The sequence below is a fragment of the Thunnus maccoyii genome, chromosome 4 (genome assembly GCF_910596095.1).
Source record: "Thunnus maccoyii chromosome 4, fThuMac1.1, whole genome shotgun sequence".
Classification (NCBI taxonomy): domain Eukaryota; kingdom Metazoa; phylum Chordata; class Actinopteri; order Scombriformes; family Scombridae; genus Thunnus; species Thunnus maccoyii.
The window spans coordinates 3,953,796-3,971,806 of record NC_056536.1 but is presented as its reverse complement, the minus strand read 5'-3'; the positions used below and the strand labels follow the sequence as shown (position 1 = coordinate 3,971,806).

The following is an 18,011-nucleotide window of genomic DNA, read 5'->3' as shown; positions in this document are numbered from 1 at the left end:
GTAAGCAATGGTTTGAGGAATTGACTCGTACACACTTGATCATAATTTGAACAAAAATACTTTAATCTTTCTATCACTACAGTCAACATGTTTCTGGAACAGAATTGCAAATGCTTTTCTCTCTAATTGTTTCCCAATAGAATCTCATTACAGCATTGCATGACAGCAACACGGGGTTTTAAAACTTTTTTAAAAATTATGCAGGACACAAATGACAATGAGCAGCAGCTCATTACCTCACAAGGTTCACTAGGTCCTGCAGCTGTGTGACAGTGAAAAGTAATGCCTGGCTGAAAGAGGTCAATATTAAGAGTTTTAAAAATATGTTGGCCAATTTCTTTTCTTTTTTCTTTTTTACATAAATAAATAACATGAGCGGAAGTTTTGATAATTAAAGAATTTTGACCAATACATTTTGCCCATTCTGACTGGATTTATTTCTCTTGGGGAAGTGGGGTGATTTCAACATTAGCTGCACTGGTCAGTGATTTTAAAACCAGTCCAAAACAGGTATGTGGGTAATAGGGATGTGCAGAGCCCAGTATTTGTATTTGTATCTATATTTGTTGAGGCAGCAAAATTATTTATATTTGTATTTGAATAAAAGTGGAAAGAAGCTAAAAAATCCTGTTTCTGTTACACTTTTAATATAAGAAAACTGAAGTGTTACAATAAGTGTTCATATATAAACTACCTTATGAAGGAGGTCTCCCAGATCATAGATGACTGTGCTGACTACTGAGCTAAAACTTTACTCATTGCCTCATTGTAGACAGACCTCTACCTATTCATATACCCATAACACAGAGACAGCACACTGTGTAACGTGGAGGGAAGAACTTCAACAGTGATTATTGCTTTGCACTTTTCATTTATTGCCTATTTTTTACAACCTAACTTTGTGGAAAGGAGAAGGGGAACAACAGGTTATGGAGAGTCCATTGGGAGCACCTCGTGTGTGTCAGGAGCTCAGCTTTATCTCTGGGGAACACCCTCAACTCTGGGAGTGATGTCCAAATTAGGAAATGTGCGTCATGTAGAGGGTGGATGTGACTCCCCTCGTTGTACGTAACAGTGGAGCTGAGGAGAGAGACTGAGATAGCAATGTAACCAACCTGCATGCTGGTATTTGACTTTTTTTTTCTTCCCAAAAACAAATAATTTTAAAAATATTTTTATGAAATAAATATTTGTAAAAAAAAAAAACACTATTTGTACTTTCGGGCACACCCCTAGTGGGTAATTTTTCACCACCACCCCAGTAATACTTACAGCTGCAATTACTTTTTTTCAGCAAACACACTGATCCTGATGGGATCTGGGAATGACATTAATTTTAGAGGTATTTGGTCATAAAAGTGAAAATTTGACATGATGATTGAGCCAGCTAGGGACCTATTACGCTCATTTCCAGCTCTATATTGTTATATTTGGACTCCAGCAGAGTAGCTTTGGATGATTCACAGTTCAAAAGCTCCTTATTTATCCTATACTGTCCCTTTATGCAGCCCCTGTGTTCAGCCTTTCTCTGAAACAGGCCTTTTCGGATTCCTCTCTCCTCTGCCCTCCTTCCTAAAAGCCCACTCTGTTATGACCAGCTTCAGGAAGCTTTCCCCGGCTCCAGAGACAACATAAACAAACTACAGCAGTCAGATTTTGCTTCTTGCGCTAGTTCTTTATGCAAAATATAAACCTCTCAAATATATCCGTTGTTTGTTTGAGCTGAAATCTGATTCAAAACGAACATCCGCAGCAACAAACATTACATTACAGCAGGACGTCTCCGTTTGGTAAGGCTCATTACCTGTTTATTGTTTGATATCTTTATTCTATCTGTGTTCAGCTCTCAGTACTTTTATAGCTTCTAACTGAAACTCTGTGATTTGAAGTTAAGGATCTCTCTGTGTTCCAGTTTGTACTTTTAGATATCTGGCTTATTATACTGTTTGCTGATCACTTTCAGCATGTATCAGAGTCGTGTCACTCCTGATGAAAACTCAACATTTTCTGCTTGTGCTGCTTCAAATTAAAATCTTTCAAAGGACTAAATAATGGGAGATTTTATTGTGAAGAATTTACAGGAAATTAAATGTGCCACAGCCGCATTGGGGCAGGAGGTAGAGTAGGTCATCCACTAATCGGAAGATCAGTGGTTTCATTCCCGGCTCCTCCAGTCCGTATGTCGAAGTGTCCTTGGGCAAGATACTGAAACCCAAATTGCTCCTGATGGCTGTGCCATCAATGTATGAATGTGTGTGAATGGTTAGTATCCTCTGATGGGCACGTTGGGATCTTGTATGGTAGCCTCTGGACCCATCAGCATATGAATGTGTGTGAATCGGTGAATGTGTCATAGTGTAAAAGCACTTTGAGTGGTTGGAAGACTAGAAAGGGGCTATACAAGTACAGTCCACTGACCATTTATATGAACACTGGTATAAATAAATAATAATAAAACTGGTTGACAGAACAAGATCTTGAAATCTGTCATGAGCCAATGTCGGCTCGGACTGGAAATAAAAAAAAAAATTTTGGAAACCAAGCATTCAGAGCAGTTTTTGCTCTACATGTTTACCTCATTATTTGACACTTTAGCCATGATTAATGTGAACTTCCAACACAATAACATTATACTGCACTGTAAAGTTTTTTTTTTTTTTTTAGTTTTTCCCAATAAATTTTACAATTTTTTGCCTGTATTTCAAGCTGACAGAAAAATCATATTAAATTACAAGAATAAATTGTATATTGAAATGTGTCGTGAGTTAACAAAAAAATCAGTAAAAATGGAATACATTAAATATCTGTTTTTTTAACAGCTTCTAAATGTCAATTTTACCAAAACTAACCATAAAAATAAAGTTTTATTCATTAACAAAAGTAGCAGAATTTACTGTAATTTTACAAAAAAATTGTTATGGAGCTATATCACTGTCAAATACATAAAAATACTGTTATAATACATTTAAAATTGTACAACTGCAAGAAAATGTATGACTAAAGAAAGAAATATTTTGTCATTTTGCATAACTTATCCACTACTTTACATACATAAACTGAAAAAACACAGGGTAATAATTATCCTATGAGACAATTAAAAATTAGATATTTAACAGATTGTGACATTCACTTTATCGCCACATTTGTATTAATTTAAAGATTTGTATTAATTTAAAGATTTGATTGTTAAATAGGTGTTTTTATGTTATAAAAACTGTTGTGTGTTTAGAGTAGTAGATTTTAAGAAAATATTGGAATGGCTACTGATGGTCTTCAGTGGAACATATAGAGAACATATAAAGAACAAAATTCTGTTTGTGGAAGCGCTATGACCTTTGACATCTGAATAAGTTTGGTAACAGGTTGAGAGTTTAATCTGCCCTATTTTGAAGCACAGTGCTGCACAGTAAGTCACTAATCCCTCAAAATGAAGATTCTAGTGTCAGTGGTCCCAGAATCACAACCTTCGATGCATTCGACTTTTGTCCCACTTGGTGTTTGCAGAGGTCAAACCGTGACCTGTCAGTGAAGAGTTAACATCTGAGAAACTGTCCCACCACAGCACGGTTGCAGTGCTCCACTGATGATTACGAAAGTTGAATGACGTTTCTAGGCTTATTGGTTCTGAAGATATGACTAAAAAGTTGAAGTACTCAAGAGCAGGCTTCATTTGAGGCCTACCTGTAGACCTGATGGTTTTTGTAGATTAAAAAAATGGCAAAATTCACAGGTTTGACCTAGACACACCAAAATGGGACTGTGTCATCACCAACTGGTCTAGTTCAAGCCTGTAAAAAAAGAGCTCTAGGTTTTGTAGTTTCCGAGCAATGATGACAAATGTCACCCTCTGACCCTTGTAGGGTTAGAGAATAATAATTTTATTTCTGGAATCTTCAGATTCAGTTTTTAGAACGTCACTTGACCAATCAATTGACTGATCAGAATCTATTACATACAGTGAACAAGGGTGAAAGTAGCTCCAATCAGGGAGGCTTGCTAAGATTCTCCTCCTGTTTGGAACACCTGGAAGGTCAGGAACCCAACCACACAAGATTAGGCCAGATTTGAAGCCTGACCTTGTTATTCAGAGACTCAAATACATTTTTTGGAATGGCTTCCAATGTTCTTCAATTGACATATAAGCCCCCTTCACACCTTGCATTAAAATTCAGATTGTATCTAGATATGATTTGACCTGATTACATTTACACCTGGTATTACTCTGTGTCTCCAGTGTCCATACTGAGATCCGATTTAGATTTGATCACTCTGTCCAGCTCAAACAATGGCGTGTCACATCCTCCTCTTGTTTGTGCGAGGATGATGTGTGAATAAAAAAAAGACAGCAGCCATCTGTGAAGTTACACTATTGTATGGGCTAAATTGAAAACAGACACTTGGTCTCGTCTTGACACCATCCACGAGTGTCTTGAATAACCATAGCTTCTTGCAGCTTTCTTACTTGAAGCTTAGTTTTGCTAACTGTCTGGACAATCCATCCTCAGTGCATCTTGGGTGCATTTAGAGGCCATAGAGAACAAAATTCTGTTATTGGAAGCGCTGTGACCTTTGACATCTGTATAGATTTAGTAACAGCTTGACTTCTGACTTGACTTCCAAATTGGAGATTCTGCTTCCAAGAGTTTGATTTCAGACTCAGTCACCCCCTAGTAAAAAAGCCAGTATTGCAACAGATTTTCAACTATTTTGCGAAAACCGTAAAAGATTTTAATGTTGTGCCCATGGATTCTCAAAATATACATTCAGAGCTGTCCACACAACAATTTTCAGATTTTTGATTTTTTTTTTCTGAAAAAGATATGGCTTGGATAATTAGTTTTGGAAAAATTGGATTTTTTTTAATTTTGTAAAAATAGAGCAATAAGTGATGCTGTACTATGCATGATTATAAGTAATTGTAAACTACATGGACTTTAAATAACTTGTTTATTAATACCTATGCAGTATTGACATATTCTCTGTGATGCAAAGGCCAGAATGTTGGTTTGACTAGAACAGTAGGAGTATATGTGACCCGCATGATTCAAAAACTCATCTGTAGACAGAATGGCTGGGTTTGTGTGTATCGAACCAGGCATAACCCAGATATGAGTTTATCTTCTTTACCGTAATATGGGATAGGGCACTAAATTGCAGATGGGATATTCAGGATTATAATCAAACTCATGCAAATGTACAACAACATTTGTTATCAGAATTCTCTGTTCTCAATTTAAAAAATAAATTGACACAAAAGAAAATCTTATCCCATATGTTGCTTGCCTCTGTGGTAGGCCTTCAGTGTTTTTTTGTTTTTTTTTTTAAATCAACTAGCAGGTACATTGTAATTTTGTAAATTAGAAATTAAATTAGTCAAAAAATGACAGTTGCAACGTAAATAATTTGCTGTTGTTTGGGTTTGTTTGTTGTCAATGATTAATGATAATTAATTCATAATTTGCACTCCATTGTCTATACAATTTGTACTTTTACATGAATATTTATGGTGCCTATTCTTAAACTATAGCAAAGGACTCGAGTTATGACCATGGCCGGAAATACATGATGGACGGAGTCTGCCAACAAAATGTGTAACACTCAATTTGCAGGCAATCAGAGTTGCTCCTGCTGAATGCACACAGGTAACGCTATCACGCAAGAAGCACACGACAAGAACATGAAGCAGATAGCACGCCAGGACTATTCCAGCTCTATTCAGCCACTTTTCCAGAAGAGAGGAAGCAGCGTGTTTGAAAGGTAATGTTAAAACCTTTTTTTCCAAGGATTCAAAACATTGAAAATGTCTAATGTCCTAGCTAAGGGTGTACATTTTGACCAAAACTGAAAAAATCTAAGTAATGTTAACATTACGTTAGCTAGGTAACACTAGCAGCTAAGTTTTTGCTAAACTTTGACATCGGGACATTTTTGCTGGAGATTTTGACCGTTATGTCGGGCATATTCATGCCTTTAAACCGGACAGTTTTGTGACATCGGGACAATTTAGCTGGAGATTTTTACCGTTAGGTTGGGCATTTTCAGGCCCTTATACCAGACACTTTTTTGTGACGTTGAGACATTTTAGCCAGAGATTTTGACCGTTATGTAGTGCATATTCATGACATTAAACGATACATCCTAAGCTTCACGTCTGGCAATTTTGTGTCATAAAACGAGACATTTTTACCGCATTTACTGTTTTAACCAAAAACCAAGATCTTTTCCTCATTTGAACGTGGAATTTGTGCCTAAATCTAACCAACTGCGTTAAATGATATGTGAAAAGGTTCAATGGCGTGCTATTTAGCGCTATGTAATGAGTGTCGTTGTGATGAATGCTGCCAAAGCTGTGTGTGAGGGCGCTCTATTTCTGTATTCCCAATATATAACAATACACTATTATGTGAAATTCAGTTATTTAAATGTGATTATTATTTTGTTATTTGTTGCAGTTTATAGATGAATTTTAAAATGTATTTGACCTTTTTGAACTGTAATGATATAGCCTAAAGCAATTGTAAAATTAATAAACCCCATAGACTGAATTATAAATAGCTATTTTGTCAAGCAAGTGTTACTTATTCTGGAATTACTGTTACACATAAATGCAATAGAAGACGAATATATTATAAAATGTATGTATGTAAAATGTATTATTATTAAAATGTAAAATATGCATATACATATAAATAAATGTAAACTTGTGTCTCTTTTTTTCCCTTTGCTGCAGTACCAGAAATTGGAACGTGAGCAACCTAGAACTCCTGGAATTGACAGCAGTCAGAAGTCCTCAAGCTCAAGCATTAGGGAAGAGTGGGGTGAGTTGAGCCAGTTTTTACTTGAGGTGTCTTTAAAGTGAGGGCATGACAGTAATGTCTCCAACTAAAGTATGTACATATATTTTAGGATGTGGTGCATCCTTTGGAATAATCACTTTATATCTCAAATAAACAGTTTTCAAAATATGGCTTTCCCAAAAAAAGTGGTCTCTTGGCTCAACTTGCCCCCAGTGAGGGGTAAGTTGAGCCTAGGGAGAGGATAAGTTGAACCACATGGGGGTAAATTGTGCCATTGATTATGTTGAAGTAAAACTGAACATTTTCACCTCATATAATCCTATATCAAAGCAAGACAAATTCAATACCAAGTTATACTTCTTAAAGGTTGTATTTAAAGGTGAAGTTTAGAACTTCGAAGGCCAATTTTCTTAAAACAAGGCCTATTTAAAATTTTTAGAACAAAATCAAATTCAAAATGAAGAACAAAATCAACTGCAATTCTGCTCACAGGACCAGGCTACTCCTCAACATCCCACCTGTCAATGCTGCAGGGGAATATGAACTTCTGCTCCCTTCTAGATGAGATGTTCCACGTTTTTGCGGTCTGGGTAGTTTCTTGAGGACATCACTTCTAGGGATGAGTCCTTCATCATTCTCTTTGAATGTGAAGGTGGGCTTTCCATCCACAGAACTCCCACGACTTTATCTCAGAAACTTTGCACGGATGTCAGTGCCCTCAACCTTCTCCACCAATCCAATGTAATTACAGGATTTGTATTTACCCGCAAAGTTCACAACGATAAAGTCACCAGCAGACAGATTCTTGTCACCATCATTATCACTCAGGTCATCTTCTGAACTATCGTAGTCAGTGGTGTGGTTAAGTGAAATGTTTATGTCACTTTCTTCTGAGCTACTGTACAGTTTTCTTCTTGGTTTTGATTTGTTTTGACCTTTTCAGAGCCTCTGTCTCCTTTTTTCAGTCTTTTTCTTCTCTTTTTCAGTCTTTATTTTCTCATTGTGTCATTGTGTGCCTTCTCCAGCTCCAGCTTTTCAGGTGTGTCGGTCAAGATTTTTGTTTTTACTTTCTTCCTTTTCATTCTAAGTTTGGTTGCTGTGGCTTTAGGGAAGGGAAGTATGTCTCCTGGAGACACATACCCCAAATGGGCAGGAGAATCAGTAGCATCACTTACAGATGAGTGTTCAGGATTCATGATTCTGTTTAATGGTTCAGGCAGAGTAGCAAGTGGCTCTTCTGGGTCTGGAACTGCTGATGAGCAATCAGAACAGAGATCATATAATGTGTTGTGGGTAACGTTAGTTTGCTTGTTGAAGTTACAGTGAGCTGTCTGGACTCACTCATTCATTCGTTTTCAATTGAGTGGTTGTTCAGTCACCTGTTGATGTTGTATGATTAGTGTGCAGGAGGTCTGGCTGCTTGCTTCTGACAGTTTCTTTAGTTTGTTTTAGGCTGAGCCGTATATTGAGTAATAAGCTTAAAGTAGCTAGAATAACAAGTGTTAACTAGTGGTGTAACTGATTGTAGTTGATCCGTGATCCGTACGGATCACCCCCCACGGTTCGGCAGGCATATGAACCACGGATTAATTGCAAAATTTAATGTCTCATTTAAGACAAAGTAAACAAACTGGTGTAAATACAAGTCATGGACAGACAGCGCGTCGCTAACAGGAATTTTGAAGAGCAACGATCAAACCAGCATCTATAACGGGTCCGATGTGACATTTGAGTCATGCTTACCTGCTGTTTAATGTGCTGCAGCTGAGCAGCTTATTAGCTATCTAGCTGCTAACTGACTTTAGCGGTGAATGTTTGTTATCATCAAGTTTTGATGATGTGGACAGAGGCTGTTTCATTCACTGTTTAAAAGAGGAAGGTTTCATGCCTCATATTGCAATAACTGAGCATTGAATATTTTATATACTTTATTTTATTTAAACATTAGACATCTTAAATGTTGTTTTCATTTAAGACCATGGGCAAAAGTTCCTTGCTGTTTCTGGCTGTCAGTGTGTTATAGAATAAATGGAAAACAAAGTTTTATTTTTCTCCCCCCTTTTTTTTTCGCTGATCCTAATAATGATCTGATCTGTGACTCAAATCCGTGATACGATCTGAACCGTGAGTTTTGTGTTCATCTTAACACCCCTAGTATTAACATGTCGGCTTTGTAGACTAGGCCTATATTTTGTATATCATACATATAGATAAGGGTGTGTAAGTCATGTATTTGATACATGCATTAATACTTTCTGATCTGAACCTACACTTTTAGATCTGTGAATGTTTTTAGTGTTCAATCTTTCTAGTATTCAGCACTGATCTGAACCTGTATCACATTATAAGCTTTGTGCTACTTTATATATTTCTGTATACTAAGAAAATGCATAGGAAATGCATGCAAATCATGTGATATCTTGTCTGTTTTTGATGAGAACATAAATTTGTTGTCACAATAGAACAGTACTATAAATTTGAATTTCACTTTGTTGGTAAAATGACACATTTGAACCACTCCATGGCTAAAATGAGCACTTCTTTGTTTAGAGACATTATGTATATGCTAAATGTCTTTATAGAAGCAGCCTTTTTTTCTGTTTTTGTTTTTGAAAGCAAATTGTTTTATTGGCATATAAAATTGCCCCCCACCCCTAAGATTTCATCAAGTGGGGGACAATGATATAGTTTGATGTGGTTTGTTGTAAGATTCCATGTTAGTTTTCCTCCTGTGTGCACTGCACAGACCAGATAATTTCTCCCGCTAGCTTAACAACAGTCCTTAACAGTCCTTCCATAGATGTATAAAGAGTCCTTCAGGCTGTTACAATAAGCTAACTGTTGCGTTGGCTAATGCAAGGAGCTATATACTGCTGCTAGTCTGCCTTACAGTGGAGAGAATTGAAGATGAATTCTGGAAACTATCATTGGACCAACTCAATGTCAATATTGCATTCTGGTTGTTGATTGGTAAGGGAGGACAGCCTCCCTTGGAGCGTCATTTTATGTGTCATGGCCAATCACAGATTAGCACGAAAAAAAATGAAATACACTGAGTCCAATGTAAGAGATCCCGCCCTGCGGAGGTGAGCAGGCACCCGTCCTCCTCTGTCCCCCACTCCACCTCCATCAATTTAAATTAAACACAGACTCATAACACTGTTATTTCACCATCTATTGTGTGTGTGTGTGAGGAGTTTTTTCAACAGTTTTTTAACAGTAACTACCCGGTTTGCTGCTTCCTGTTTGGTGCTGGAGAGAGCGCACCTATTGGTTGTTGACAATGTTCATGTCATTGAGCTTCACTATTTGCATGAACCAAGATTAAAGACTGATGATAATATTCAACATGTTTGATTTTATCAGAACGTCAACACATAAAAAGACTGACATAAGACAGCTTGGTCTGAGTTTTTTGACCACCTTACACCAAACGATCGAGATGACAGGAGCATGCCATAACTCTAGCAGAACTCATGATTTTATTCAGACATTGGAAATTTGTCTCAGTCTGGACGTCGATCTATTTGGATGGATTATGTATGTGCACCACCTGCACATACATAATAATTAGTGATGGAATAATAAATAATCCTTTCATTAATTATCAAAATCTTTGCATGCCCTTAGTTTTCCTTTTTCAAGAGCTGATTTTTTCTTTTTTTTTTGGTTGAGTTTGTAAAAGAAGCAAGCGGTGATAAAAAAAAAAAAAAAAGGTTTCAACCAGTGCTACTGTGACAGCTGAAACAGCAAGAGAGGGTCAGGAAGGGATAGCTGTAGCTAATCAGAAAGATGTAGGAGGCGGAGGACAGCAGTCAACATGCTGCTGTGGGAGAACCAGCCGGGGCAGAAGCAACAGGTGAAATTGACAGCAAACAGAGAGAGTACAGTAGAAGCATGGCAGGTCAGAAAAGCAGATTTCTCAGCAAAAGGGGCCTCATCTCTGTTCTTCTGTGCGTTGTAGACAGGACATCAGCAAGCAGCAATCACAGAAGCACTGGATTTGATCCAAAGTGGCTGAATATGCCTCAATTTAAGACCTGGCTGTACCACACACAGCAAGGTTAAGTTAATATCTCCCTATTTTTGTGCTATCATAAATGTTTTTATTTCTTCTTTCGTTTTCACCTTTTTGTTATTATTATTATTATTATTGTTAGTAGTAGTAGTAGTATTGTTATTATTATGTGATCTTACTGTGTTACGTCATGTCCTATGTATATAATTTAAAGGGGAAAAAAAAAAAAGAAAAAATACTCAAGTATATGTGTGGCTGTTTAACAAATTTGATAAATTATTGCTCTACTTTTTAGGGATATTTTGTTGACTGTGCAGGCACCACAAGCCCACACTTAAGAAAGGCCACACAAAGAGGGCTTTTGTTGGGTTTGGAGCGGTTATCTACAAAACGATGACCTGGAACAGCACATCACCACAGAGCACCACCAGGACAGCATCAGATGCCAGACATCTCTTGCATCTGGTAGGTTTCAATTTCAACAGCAGATAATATAACTTGAGTATACTCAAATAATTTTCTAACCACTTTGTCATTTACAGGCATCTCAGTGATGGACACCTTTGAGCCCACTGTTGCTGTGGCACATGAGGCAATCATTGGTGGGTTCAAGTGCCTATTCTGGCTCATAAAAAATGAACTGGCCCACCACACACACTTCTCAAAGCTTCTAGGGTGTAACTACTTCAGGAAATTGAAGGTAATGGTCACCTAGCCATCATTTAAGATTGGCTGAAGATTTTATTAAAGAGTGAATACAATTTACAAAGTCCTTTTTTTCCTTTTTCCAATGTCAAGATTGACCAGAGGAACAATTATAGATCTCATTGTATCATTGACGAGATGCTTGAGATCTTAACAGAAGTCATTGAGGAGCTAATTCTCATCGAGATTAAATCATCACAGGCAATTAGCCTGGAAAACAATGAGAGCACAGATGTCTCAACGTAGAGGCAACTCTATTTGCACGTTCAGTATGGGAACATTTATTTTCTTTGATATCAGAATCCCATAAATCCTAGGTCCTGTATGAACTGTAAATACTAAACACACGCCTATGCTCTCTCTCTCAGATACCTGGATAAAGAGGGACATGTTCCCATTATCCCCTTTTAAAATGGCTGTTAAAGAGCAAAGTGAATGCTCTGTTCAGGGCAGAAATTTGTTACCCCAAAACTTCATATTCATCTTTGTACCAGAACACATTGACACATTATATTTGCACCTAAGTAGTTCCCATGACACTGTTGAATGTATTGTCTTAATCAGTTAAAGTTTTCAACAATTCTATTTTTGAAAAAAGTTTACATGGTTTCTTTACTTGGAAACTTAATATAAATGAAGATTTTTATTTTTTGCACTATACTTCATTTCTTCAGCTCTGTTTCTCTTAACACAGAAAAATGTGTTTTGCATGCAGATCTGCCACTGTAACTGCAAATTGATTTCAGTTTACAGTTCTTCTTGGTGTATTTATTTTCTCATTCATTACATGTCTGAAATTGGTACCATTGATACCAGTAGCCTGCATTATATCCAGTCAGTAGGTGAGGAAATATGAACTGTTTGGCAGTAAATCAATAAAGTATTTTGTTGAAGTCAAATCAAGTGAAACCTTATTTTTTCATACACAGGAAACACAATGTGCTTTACATAAAATGCAAACTATATGTGGTATTATTTAATCACCCACTCGGCCAGTTACCACCACAATTAAGATCTAATTCTGTGGGAAACAGGCAGGCTTTCTGTGGTGGTGACAACAACAAGTTTAGATAATAATTATGGAGGACAAAGTTGTGGTGACTTTACTAACTGTAGTTACCATGATCTGAACAGAAAACAGCAGGCCTGGAATGAGTTTACTTCAGACCTGAAAAACTGTGAACCTATCCTTTCATCTTCAAAAGTTGCAAATGAAACTTTATACTGCAGCTGTTCCAAGATAACGTGATAAACATGGATTTTTCATTCCCAAATGTGTCTCTGTGAGAATTCACTTCCTAAATTAAGGAGGAGGAAGGAGGAACCATTTCAGCCTGATCTATTTGAGATTTAAGCAAGTACTGATACAGCTTTTACTTTTTATGTTCACTAAATTCAGAAATCATAAATGTCAGCATTTGGACTGTGCCACTTATATAATACAAACACATATGAATACAAAAGTACATTTTCTAACATTGAGATTGGAAAATCGAAAGGAAAATCAAATAGTAAAAACATTTAGATGAAACTTAAATCACATCTGTATTGATGTTAAATATTTCAGACTTGGTCTATTTCGACAACTGACAACAAAATAAATTAATTTAGCATGCAATCACTGTTTGATTTGGGCTGTTATGGCGATTAAATTAAAGCCATATTAACTTTAAATTAAAGTTAATATGTCCTCACTAGTTGCCACATTCAAAGCTACAGAGGCTATCAATACAACAATAACAACATAGAGTTAGCACCAAAAATAACACAGAAACTTCCTTAGGTCATTATGCAGGACCAGCAGGGAGAAATATAAGCCTTACAGATTCATCTTGCAGTTTAACTTCATCCATTAAACCCTTTTCCTGTTTGCCTTGCAGCTACACCCCCAAACAGGTGTCCAGCAGCACAAAGCTAATGTTAGCCAGCTAAACAGACCAGCACAGCTTGGTTAAAGTTACACACATAAACAACACAGAGTTAAAATCCTCCAGAAGGCTTAATTTCACTGCATTTCGAATACATTACCTGACATGGTGATAACATCCACCGACGTGAAGCATGTTTACAGGACAAACAGTTGAAGTTAGCTTGTCAGTTTCCCATAACTACATAACATATTAAATTGAAATAACTACTAATAAGGTCCCTCTTTTACAACAGTCATAACTTACGTGGTCAATCACGCACACCAGAAGACAAAAGATGAATAAAAATTAGCCAGGTGAATGACAGGTAATCACTGCGGGCTTTAAATGACAGTGAACCTAGTGTGTGTGTGTGCAGCATGTGCAGCACCCGGCTATCGCTATTTTCAGCTGATGAGCATTCATCAAATGTGCCATAAAGGACATGTTTTAATAATAAAATAAATGATAAAAACCTGTATATAAGCAGGTGTAGTTAAAAGCTAACTCACTGCACTGAGAGATAGTCTTGAGAGTAACGTTATTTCTGAGTAAACATATTAACTAACATTAATGAACACATTAATTAAATAAGTTGTAACGCTACCATACTTTAAGTCCATTGAGGCTATCAGACATTAAGTTTTCATTTTACATTCAAAATATAAATATGAAGGACTTACTTTTCACTCTTAATGAAATCCCATGATCCTGAAGAGCAGCTCCAATCTTAAAATCCACACGGCTGCGAGCACGGCAAATCTTCTTGATGTATTCATATGACATAGTAGGCAGGTAGCTGACGCTTTACCGCCAATTTGTGTATAATATGGCAGGCAAATGTGTATAATTTGAAACAATTGTGTATATCTTGCAATACCAATCCCAACTACTGGGTGCACTGTTCGAAGTTCACACATACACATCCTGGTTTGTAAGGTCCATATCTGTAAAGGTCATTAGTATTAATAATATTTTAAAGTATTATTATTCAATAATTATAACAATATAAATTCCTTGAATTATGAGACCATCAAAAATGGTGGAGGGTGAGGGAAGATGGCCGATGGTGTGAATTCTTGTGCAGTACTCTGTGCCAACTTTCCCTATCATGCCGCTAAACTGGGTGTAATCTGTGATCATCCAAGCATACACTAAACTGGAATAATCTGTGGATGAATCTGTTGAAGATTTGGAGTCTTTTATCGATGCATATTACTACAAAATGCCAAGTTAACGCAACAGCAAACATGGCAGGCAGCAGCTTAGCTCAAGCGAAATTGAAGACTCTCACATATCAGTGGACCTCCATGATGTACCTGAGTCTATAACAATGATGAAAGAGCAGCTGCAGAAGCTTGATCTAATGAAAAAGTTAACAGACGATGTTGAAGAGTTAAAGCAATCGCTGGGTTTAACAATTCCCTGATTGAGGTCTTAAAGGAAGACAACGCATCGCTTAGGATCAAGGTTAACAGCCTCAAAAGTCTGACAGCAGAACTCCAAGAAAAAAATGTTAAAATGGCAAATGACATGCTATATGCAATGGAGAAGCATGAGAGACAATATAATAGTTCACAGGCTTCCTGAACAAACCAAAGAAACTTACCAGACAACAGAGTGGCTAGTCAAGTAATTTATGAACAACAGCCTGAAGATGGAGGTGCAAGAGGTGGAAGCTATTCGCTTCTCCAGAGTTCACCGTATCGGGCAGACAAAGGCTGGAAAACAGAGCTGTCGTTGTTTTGTGGCAAAACATTTAAAAAGCTTTTCCCCAGATATTGTCATTTCTTACATTTTAAAAATGGAAATTTGCAACATCTAAAAAGAGAGTGGGTTGGGGAGGTAATTGGTGCTGGACAATCTTCAAAGTTAACAATATATCAAGACCCATCAGGAAGATATATTTTTATTAATGGTTCCTTAAAGTCAAACAGTATTACTTTCGTAAATATTTGATAAATGTGCCTAATGAAGATAGTCCATCATTCTTCAGTACAACTGACCGTAAATTATCAGATTTTTGCAGCTCAATAATAATTTCAGGAGGGGATCTAAATCTAACATTAAACCCACAAGTTGATAAAAGTGGGAAGATATGTCAACCGAAAAAATCTATATTTTCACCGCTAAAAGTAATGCAGACTTTCAGTCTCTTGGACATTTGGAGGACAATACATCATGATGTCAGAGATTACACTCTCTACTCAGGCATCAAACCTACTCAAGAATCAACCTTTTCCTGATCTCCCAAGAAATTGTTAGAAATGTGACACAGAGTTTAATACATCCAATAGTTATCTCAGACCATAGTCATATTCAGTCTGACTCTAATTTGCAATCAGCACCACTGCAAACTAAACAGTGGAAGTCAATAACTTTCTATTTGAAGATCCATAAATCAAAATCAAATAAGTGAATACATTCATACATTCATGGACATTAACAAAAACTCTCCACTCCACTGATATGTCAGGGAAGTCAGGAAAAAATGGAAAACAGCGTTGTGGCAAGACTGAAAAATGTGAATCGATTCTTGGAATTTCTGAATCGATTCTGAATCAGCAGAGATAGAATCGCGATTTTTATGTGAATCGATTTTTTTGCGCACCCCTATCGAATTATGCTAAATGTTTGCAGAATGAGTTAATGTCTCTTTATGAGAAATCATAAATGGTCTTTTAGGAGTAGAGTAGATGCTTACCTCTGTTAAATTTAACAATATGTTTACGGAGGTTTTCCTCCAACAGTAAGAAACAGTTGAAGACTTTATCTGATGATTTTAAACTACACTGAACAGAAAAAAATGTTGACTGTTACATACGTTTTGAATGCAGGACTTTTACTTTAATAAATATGACACACTCCTTGTTTAGCGTAATGGCAAAAAATGGCAAAGCTAGCAGTTAGTGTTGCACTATTTAACTAAAAACATTTAGTAGATGTGTACACAAAATGGTCCTCATGAACCCGTGATAACTTTTAAGATGAATCAAGAGCATTACCAAACAAACAAACAAAGGAGACAAAGGAGCCTTGAATTAAGACATGACGAACCTAATTTGCAGTGCTAAGCTACAAGAAAGATAGATTTTTTTTCTATCAAGGGTGTTAATGCATACTGATGTCGCTGGTTACACAACTATATGTAAGACGTTGAAAACTTACCTGCAACTTCACTCCTCAACTTAACGTCGCCCACTCGAAAGTTAGCGGTCCAAATAGGAGTGTACCACCACCTGCAGATATTTGTATGTTGTTATTGGGTCACTCATGCAGTCGACCACCAATCAGTGAAGCTCAAGTGAAGTTACAGCCTATGTGACCAATAGGACATTAATTTCCATTGCACGCTTTTTTTTTCTGAGCGAGCCTTTTGTTGAGCTCGATCTCCGCACCTGCTAACTTACTCCAGTCTGTTTGGCAGAATGAGGAGCAACACTGGGGTCCGAAAAACCGAGACATATTTTTGAAAAATCATGAGATCCTAGGAGTCATAACGAAGTTTTCTTGGAGCTTTCTGTGATCCATGTTCAGGAGACTTAAATTACTTGTTTAAGATCATTTAGAGATCTCTTCTTTTATCAGTGTAAGACACAGATGAGTTATATGTGGTTGTTTCTGTTGATGTCACTATGAGAAAACTGAGATATTTTTGAGAAGAATCATGAGATCCTAGGTGTCAGCTGAGCTTTCTTTGAGCTCTTTCTCTGATCTCATGGTCTCATGTTCAGGAGACTTAAATTAGACTTATTTAAGATGATTTAGAGATCTCTTGATCAGAGTAAGGCATAAAAAAGATTATATGTGGTTGTTTCTCCTGAGTTGAATTTGAGAAATAGGAAGTAGTCTCACCTTAGTCTTAAAAATAGCTTATTTGTGTCTAGGAGAAATGAAAGAAACAACTATGAGATCTCTTCTTGGATTTTGCTTTCCTATGGGCTTGGCCAAAATTCTTGCAGCCAGATTAGTTCAGGTAATCGGAAAACTGATACACACTGACCAAATTGGTTTCATGAAAAATCGACATTCATCTGACAACACAAGGAAAATATTCAATATCATTCATTATGCAAAAAAGTGTTTGTGTATTGTGTATCTCAGATGCTGAAAAAGCCTTTGACCAAATTGAATGGCCATTTCTGCTCAGTGCCCTGCAGAAATATATCTACTCAAAGCCCACAGCTTCAATAAGAACTAACAACATAATTTCAAAACGTTTCATTTTACATCGAGGAGCTAAACAAGGATGTCCAGCTTCCGGACTTTTATTCAATATAAACAGAGCACAAAAAGTAAGGAGTTTGTGTTTGGTAGATTATTTCTTTGTTGTAACAATGCTTCTTGTCAATAAATCTCATACTGTTGGAAAGCCTGTTTATTTCCCTTTTAAATGATGCCACATTTGTAAGGAACATGCATTTGTGGAATGAGCAGCAGAGCTGAGTATGTGGGTTGCTATGTTTATCATTGAAACATTAGCTGAGAAAATAAGATCTTAAAAAGTATATTAAAGGCATAAAAATTGGAAGTCAAATATATAAAATGTCACTATATTGTGATGACATCATCCTATATCTAACA

The 18,011-nt window shown here is 36.7% G+C and overlaps 1 protein-coding gene and 1 long non-coding RNA gene across 6 annotated transcripts in view; both read left to right on the top strand.

Annotated features, from left to right (window-relative positions):
- ntsr1 (neurotensin receptor 1 (high affinity)) overlaps window positions 1-18,011 on the top strand; it is a 98,110-nt gene that overhangs the window by 25,991 nt on the left and 54,108 nt on the right. The gene's annotated exons all lie outside the window — the stretch shown is intronic.
- On the top strand, window positions 5,447-12,382 carry LOC121895952. 5 transcript variants are annotated; one of them, XR_006095881.1, is made up of 5 exons: window positions 5,447-5,757; window positions 6,731-6,818; window positions 11,111-11,280; window positions 11,358-11,789; window positions 11,889-12,382. It is a non-coding gene; the product is annotated as an uncharacterized LOC121895952 (long non-coding RNA). The 5 variants fall into 5 exon arrangements; XR_006095880.1 differs by adding an exon at window positions 7,290-7,449 and having other exon boundaries at window positions 11,358-12,382; XR_006095878.1 differs by having other exon boundaries at window positions 5,451-5,757; window positions 11,358-11,515; window positions 11,614-12,382.